Below are 8,321 nucleotides of genomic sequence, written 5' to 3' on the forward strand. Positions count from 1 at the left end.
AACAGGACAACCTATTTTCAGCTCCATTTTGTGAGGAGGGAGTCCAGACGGGTTCAAAGAATTTAGAAATTCTATAGGAAAATGAACAGCTTCTTCCAAATCGAGAACAGTATCGACCGAGTAGTATATTTTCGTCGGTGCATCAATCTTTGAAATAATCAAGTTATTTACTTTATCTACTTGTTCTTTAGTTGGTGACAGAATAGCTGTTTCTTTAAACCAAGAAATTGTCTTATAACTTAAGTTATCAATGTCAGGATAGACATTGTTGTCTAACTCTTGGATGTTGTCTATCAAAACACAATGGTTTTCTAGGTTAATTCTTCCCTCACTTTGTGTTAATTCTCCATTGCCAACTTTTAGCAGCATCTCTGGAAATAGCCTGTTCTCACGTGAAGATGACGAAACCCTCATATTAGGTTTAAGCTCTAATTTATTGGCATGCAACCAAGGGTGGGATCTTTTTAGCGAAGCATTTATTTCGTCAGCACGTGTTACTCGAGTCACAACTGGTAGGATTTGACGGAAATCTCCTGAGAACAGAATTGTACATCCCCCCATAGGTGAATTTTTGTTGCGCAAATCGCGCATTGTCCTATCCAGTGCTTCCACAGACGTCTTGTTTGACATGGTAGCTTCGTCCCAGGCTATTAATGAGCAGCCACGCATCAATTTTCCTGTATTGCTCTGTTTAGAAACACTACAGACGCTGTTATCATCATCGGTGGCGATTTTCAGCGGGAGCTTGATTGTAGAGTGTGTGGTTCGGCCTCTTTCCAAAAGAGTAGCGGCAATGCCGGATGACGCAACAGCTAACGCAATTTTTCCGGTAGATCTCAATTACTAATTACTGTTGTAATATCTTGAAAAATATTGTTTTTAATTATATGCTGTAAAGAGCCATATACATAGATCTATATGAAAACAACAATGTATTTTAGGTATTTAATTGGATAAGGATTAATGTTGTACCCATTTGTTGAAATCGCTTCGAAAATAAGCTATTAGGTGTCGTAAAAAGTAAATGACAAAAAATGTTATTGTATGGAATTGATAGCAAACTAAACGCGCTCCGAATCAATAAAAACTATTCAAAAACTGTATTTTAATTATGTGCGATTTACTAATATAGAACCTGAAAATAGCGTTTTATTTCGCTGTAAAATTGTATGTACATATAATTACATGGAATTCAGTACATACATAGATACATATGTACATATGTCCGAAATGAAATAATGCGAGCGATTCGTAAATACATACATACATACGTCACCATACGATGTAATTCAACATTAATGAGGTGTGGTGAGATTATTGCTTCATTCGGTTGACAGCGAACACACACACAAACAGCTTTTTTGGAAAAAGAGCTGCTTTTGTTTAAACAATTTTGGTTAAATAACAAATAAATCAATTTTTTTTTTGATGCAGAACGAAAGTAAATATTTCAAAGTTAAACTTCAAGAAAGTTTCATTTTAATTGGTTGATTCGTTTATGATTTATGGCCGTGAAAACAAAAAATTTATGTTTCTTCGCCACATTTTGACCGATTGCCACGCCCCCTTTATATATTTCTTCACATTATATTGATATAAACCTTCCTCTTCAATCAATCTATCTTTAAAAAAAACCGCATCAAAATCCATTGCGTAGTTTTAAAGATTTAAGCATTCAAGGGGACATAGGGACAGAAAAAGCGACTTTGTTTTATAATATGTAGTGATTGAATAGAGTAAATTTGCGTGTATGAGACTTGTAGAATCTACGCATGTGTAAAAAATATATTGTACAAAGTGAGAATGCAACTACCCTGAAAACGTTTTAGAAGGCTAATTCGTACTGCAGTGCCGCATGCCCGAGCAAGTTCGAATTCGAAAGAGTAAGTCGTAGATGGTTCCCTGTGTAGAAGTCCACGCAAGTGGGGAAAGTTACTGATCGCCATTCACTTGGGAATGGCCAGGACGATTCTTCTACATATGGTTCAAGCAGCTCACAACGTCCGGGATTAGCCCACGTATCCTCTGGGTAGCTTCCGAACACCCGTTCGGGAGTGAGCTAACGTGAGAAGGCGAAGCATTCCAGGATAGCTGGTTGTGCGCTGGGTTTGGGACCCGCCACTTAAAAATCCCCCCCAATGAAAAGAACTGCAAAGCCTGGGATGAGAACTGCCTTTACTGATGACGACCCATGCAAACGAAATAAGGAATATGATTTGAGGGCATGCACCTGGAATGTCCGGTCCCTTAATGGGGAAGGTGCCTCTGCCCGGCTGGTTGATGTCCTCGTCAGAGTAAAGGCTGACATCACTGCCATCCAAGAGATGCGATGGACGGGACAAGGAAAGAAAAACCTAGGACCTTGCGACGTCTACTACAGTTGCCATGAAAAGGAGCGCAAAATCGGTGTCGGATTTGTTGTGGGAGAGAGACTTCGTCGCCAAGTACTGTCGTTCACTCCGGTGGACGAGCGTCTCACAACAATCCGCATCAAAGCCAGATTTTTCAACATGGGCAAGGAGGGAATTTTTGGTCCCACAGTCGGAAAATTCAGCCTGCACAACTAAACATCCGGTAACGGACAGAGGCTGATCGACTTCGTCGGGGCCCGAAACATGGTAGTCTGCAGCACCAGATTCCAGCATAAAAATATACACCAAGCTACCTGGCTGTCTCCTGATCGAAAAACGCGAAACCAGATCGATCATGTTGTGATAGATGGAAGACACGCTTCTAGTGTATTAGATGTACGTACGATCCGAGGACCCAACATCGACTCGGATCATTACCTTGTTGCAGCCAAACTGCGCACCCACCTCTGTGCAGCAAAACACGTACATCTACCTACGCAAAGCATGTTCGACATCGAAAAGCTGCAATCACAACAGACAGCCAGAAGATGCGCCACTCGACTCTCACTCCTGCTCTCAGAGAGCACTGCCCAACAAACCGTCATGCACGAGCAATGGAGCAACATTTCTCGTTCCCTACGTACCGCCGCCGAAGAAGAAATCGGATTCCGGCAAGCCCGAAAAAAACAATTGGTACGACGAGGAATGTCATGCTGCCGCAGAAAGAAAGGATGCCGCCTATAGAGCCACGCTGCGATCGGGCGCAACGCGAGCCATGTGGGATCGCTACAGAGAGCTGAAAAAGGAAGAGAGACGTATTATCCGACAGAAGAAACCAGAGGCCGAAGTACGTGAGTGCGAGGAGCTTGAGATGCTGGCCAATAGGAAAAACGCCCGAAAATTTTACCAGGAAGTTCGGCGGCTTACAGAAGGTTTCAAGACCGTGGCGTTTTCCTGTAAGAACAAAGACGGCGATCTGGTGACTGACGTACAGAGCAATCTTAAATTATGGAGGGAACACTTCTCGAACCTGTTAAACAGTGACAGCTGCGCATGTCATAGAGAATGTGAAGATCCCGATACCCCAATCGACGGCCACGGAATTGACGTTCCGCTACCCGACCATGACGAGGTGAGAATAGTGATAACGCGGCTAAAGAACAACAAAGCCGCGGGCGCCGGCGGACTGTGGGCTGAGCTATTCAAACATGGCGGCGAGGAGCTGGTAAGGTGCATGCATCAGCTCCTATGCAAAATAAGGTCGGATGAAAGCATGCCTCCCGATTGGAATTTAAGTGTGCTTTGCCCAATCCATAAGAAGGGCGATCCTGCAATTTGTGCCAATTACCACGGGATTAGTCTTCTAAATATCGCCTATAAGGTTCTAGCGAGCGTATTGTATGAAAGGCTGAAGCCTACCGTCAACCAACTGATTGGACCTTATCAGTGTGGCTTCAGACCTGGAAAGTCTACCATCGACCAAGTATACACAATACGCCAAATCTTGGAAAAGACCCATGAAAGGACAATCGACACACAACATCTTTTCGTCGATTTCAAAGCTGCATTCGACAGTACGGAAAGGAGTTACTTGTATGCCGCGAAGTCTGAATTTGGAATCCCCGCAAAACTAATACGGCTATGTAAGATGACGTTGCTCAGCACCAGCAGCGCCGTCAGAAATGGGAAGGACCTCTCCGAGCCGTTTGATACCAAACGAGGTTTCAGACAGGTGGCTCGCTGTCGTGTGACTTCTTTAACCTGATGTTGGAGAGCATCGTACGAGCCGCAGAACTTAATCGCTCAGGCACAATATTTTATAAGAGCGTACAATTGTTGGCGTATGCCGATGATATCGATATCATCGGCCTTAACAACCGCGCTGTTAGTTCTGCCTTCTCCAAACTGGATAAAGAGGCAAAGCGAATGGGTTTGGTGGTGAACGAGGACAAAACGAAGTACCTCCTGTCTTCAAACAAACAGTCGGCGCACTCGCGTGTCGGCACCCACGTCACTGTAGACAGTTATAATTTCGAGGTTGTAAAAGGCTTCGTTTATTTAGGAACCAGCATTAACACCGATAACAATGTCAGAATGAAATCTAACGTAGAATCTCTCTTGCCAACAAGTGCTACTTTGGACTAAGTAGGCAACTGAGCAGTAAAGTCCTCTCTCGACGAACAAAACTAACACTCTACAAGACTCTCATCATGCCCGTCTTAAGGTATGGCGCAGAAGCTTGGAGGATGACAACATCCGATGAAGCGACGCTTGGAGTGTTCGAGAGAAAGATTCTGCGTAAGATTTTTGGACCTTTGCACGTTGGCAACGGCGAATATCGCAGACGACATAGACATAGCGCAGCGAATAAAGATCCAGCGGCTACGTTGGCTGGGCCATGTCATCCGAATGGATACAAACGCTCCGGCTTTGAAAGTATCCGATGCGGTACCAGCTGGTGGTAGCAGAGGAAGAGGAAGGCCGCCTCTGCGTTGAAAATATCAGGTGGAGAAGGACTTGGCTTCCCTTGGTGTGTCCAATTGGCGCCGGTTAGCACGAGAAAGAAACGACTGGCGCGCTTTGTTAAGCTCGGCCAAAATCGCGTAAGCGGTTATCGCGCCAATTAAGAAGAAGAAGAAGTCGTAGACTCCCGAAATCAGTAAGAGTAACTCGGAGAGTGCAGGCATGCGCAGACCGCGCTTTAGCTCTGTCTTTCTTACTCTTCTACAGAAGATCTAAAAAAGAAAATATTAATCCTGGCAATCCTAATAAGGATAATGGAAAACTTTTATCAAATTATTGTATTGTCATCGGTCCTTGATAGGTGTGCAAAATTCCAATAGATATATATGTCGCAGAATAGGCTCATTTGCCCATTGTACCAATTCTAGCTAATTGTCCATTCTACCAATTCCAGCTAAATAAGAGCTAGGTATGACCATTGTACGTCTGTGTATATTTTTCGGTGGCGCCATATTTCTGCAAGTATAAATTTGTGCACAACGACATGGGGCTAATGAAGAATTCTGTGAAAGCTTTGGCAAAAAAACCGGAAAACACAGCCCTTAAATACTTGAAAACCAAGTTCCCAAGATTGTCAACAGAGAAAATCAAAGCGGGTATATTCGTCGGTCCACAGATAAAGAAATTGTTTACGGACTCCGAATTTCAACAATGCCTTGACAGATTCGAAGCTAAAGCTTGGAAAGCTTTCCAAAAAGTTGTTCATGGATTCTTGGGAAACAACAGGAGCAACAACGACCGTCAATTGTTTCATACAATGATGAAATACTTTAAAACTATTGGTTAGTATTGTAAAACGTACATACTCCAAAATATATTTATCATATAAATTGATTGGAAAATTATTGGAAAATTTACAATTAACTTTGTTTTTGTTAACCGGTGCTCGCATGTCGTTAAAAATGCACCTACTTCACAGTCATTTGGATTTTTTCAAGGAATGATGAGCGACTACTGCTGGATGCAACTTCGTGAAGATTCCGTGCAACATAAAAGAAGAAGTTTGAGAGTAAAAGCGTATTTTCGACCTCAAACATAGCCAAGTCAAAAGCTGCAAAATCACACGTGTTGACTTTATGGGTCATAACTTCTACAATTTTCCGTCGATTCAGACAAACTTAGGCTTAAAATATAGGTGAAAAAATTGTCTTTCAGAAAACCTATCTTATGTCGATATAAAAAATATTTTTGTTCCAGCAAAAAGTTAATAAACTTTTATGATTTAGTAAAAAACGTCAAAAATGCCTTTTTTTTTACTTTCAACAGCTGTTTTGCGAAAACTACGACTTCCATTGACACAAAATATATATTGCCATATAGGTCATATGTGTACCTTTCGAAATTTATGCACTTCAAAGAAATGGGGCGCACTGTATTCGAGATTGCAGGTAATAACTGCACTATTGCCCAAAAAACAGGTTTTTTGGGAATATCCCGGAAACCGTTCTTTGAAAAAAAAAATAAAACTAATTTTTGGTTTCAGCGACCTCAAATTAGTTTAAAAAACGCATTTTGGTCGAGGACCATTTTTGGTGTAAGCTGGTGACAAAACTTCAGTAAGTTCGTCACCACCAATCACAATAAACTAATGATGCTTTCATCCGTTGCAAACTCTCTGTTTGATCCAAGAAGACTTTTTCTTAGAGTACGAAACCGCTGCTTGGTGTGAGTGATTAATGTGTGAAATTTATTGAAATAAATGCCTACTGTGTCCAAGTGCAATTTTTCAAGACCATTACAAGAGAATTAAGATTGCAATAATAATGGGGTGTTGGGGTAGCGCGCTACCCGTGGCTCTTTGAAACCAACGCAAACCGGTCTCTTCACCCCACGGGACTGCAGCCAAGCATTACATCGTGGGGGGCAGGGCGAATTAAACGCCGGTATTACGCCGTAGTTTTGAGGGTCCTTAATTTCTTCATAGTCTCTGCAATGACGTCGCATGCTGCTTTTCATGTCATTTTTCCATGCTTTATAGCATAGATTGCACGAATGACTCAGGCTCGTAACTTACGCCACTTGGTTCTTGTTTTCCATGCCACGAAGCATTGCGTTTAAGTTCTAGCTAACATCGCAGCTTCATTTGTCAGTATTTCTGCTGAATCCATTCCACGTCATTTTGCATGCTTTATAGCATAGATTGCACGAATGACTCAGGCTCGTAACTTACGCCACTTGGTACTTGTTTTCCATTCTACGAAGCATTGCGTTTCAGTTCTAGCTAACATTGCAGCCTCATTTGTCAGTATTTCTGCTGACTGCATTCCAGCGGAAGCAGCGCGGCTTCTTCTGACACAGTGTCGAAGGCGAAGCATACTCGAAGCGCACATAAATTATGTGCTGCTTTTATACAGCGAAGATAAGATGAATATTGCGTAGCCACATGCCAGACAGGAGCATTCTATAGTACTCGGTTCGTCACCACGCTTGCTATAAGTTGGCGCCGCCGTGGTTTTAGCCCTTGTGCGTTTAGCATTATCCGCGCTAATGCTGCACAGACGTTGACGCTTTTTTCTATCATTATTTCTAGGTATATTGCAATATTATTCCAGGTATTGCAAACTTGTATAGTTGTCACCTTTACTTTTTTCCGGCTAGATATGAGAAGGGACTCCATTTTATGCTCGGCGAGTTGAAGGTCTTTTTGCACCAGCCATGAGTTAACGATCGCTATAGCATGGTTAGCTTTTTCGCAGATTTCGCTTAGTCTCTTAGTAGTAGTGACTGCTGCGATATCGTCAGCGAAGCCGATAATGTTGGAACCATTGGGTGTATTGAAACGCAGAACGCCATCATTAATGGCATTCCAGAGGAATGGTCCATGCACGAAACCTTGGCGGACTCCGCCTTATACCTTATAACTCTTTCTGCCTGCTGTTGTGTAGTAATCCAGTATGCATTCTTCGAAGAAGTTTCGTTTAATTGCTCGCAGGTAAGGGAATGCACTCATCTTGTCCAGTGCGTCCAGCATTTTAACCCAATGTGCGGTGTTGAATGCGTTTTTACATCCCGAGCTACTACTAAGCATTACCCCTAGGAAAGTTCGAGTCATCGGGTACCTCTTGTGGCCTGTTCCGCAATTTTTTTTGCAGCGTTCAGTGTCAACGGGTCACCTTCCTTTTCTGGACCCAAACTGGTTTTCAGATATTCCCCTGACGGAATCAATCTCGTTCTCGAGGCCTCAGCTGCAGAATCGAGTAGGCAGATTGGTCTAACGTTAGACGGCTCCGTGGATGGCTTGCCGAGTTTTTTCCGTAGAACCAGCCTTTGTCGCTTCCATATGGATGGGAACGTTCCCCCGATTCTGCTATCTTGCCACAAACAAAGCTGCTTTCTTTTACCACCCTCTCGTCCGCAGGACTATATTGTAGACTTTTCGCAAGCGTCCGGCGCCCAGTTGGCTGCCCTTTCCCTGTCCGGATGGCTTAGTATAGCTACACCAACCTT

Source organism: Anastrepha ludens, chromosome X (genome assembly GCF_028408465.1).
Source record: "Anastrepha ludens isolate Willacy chromosome X, idAnaLude1.1, whole genome shotgun sequence".
NCBI classification, from domain to species: domain Eukaryota; kingdom Metazoa; phylum Arthropoda; class Insecta; order Diptera; family Tephritidae; genus Anastrepha; species Anastrepha ludens.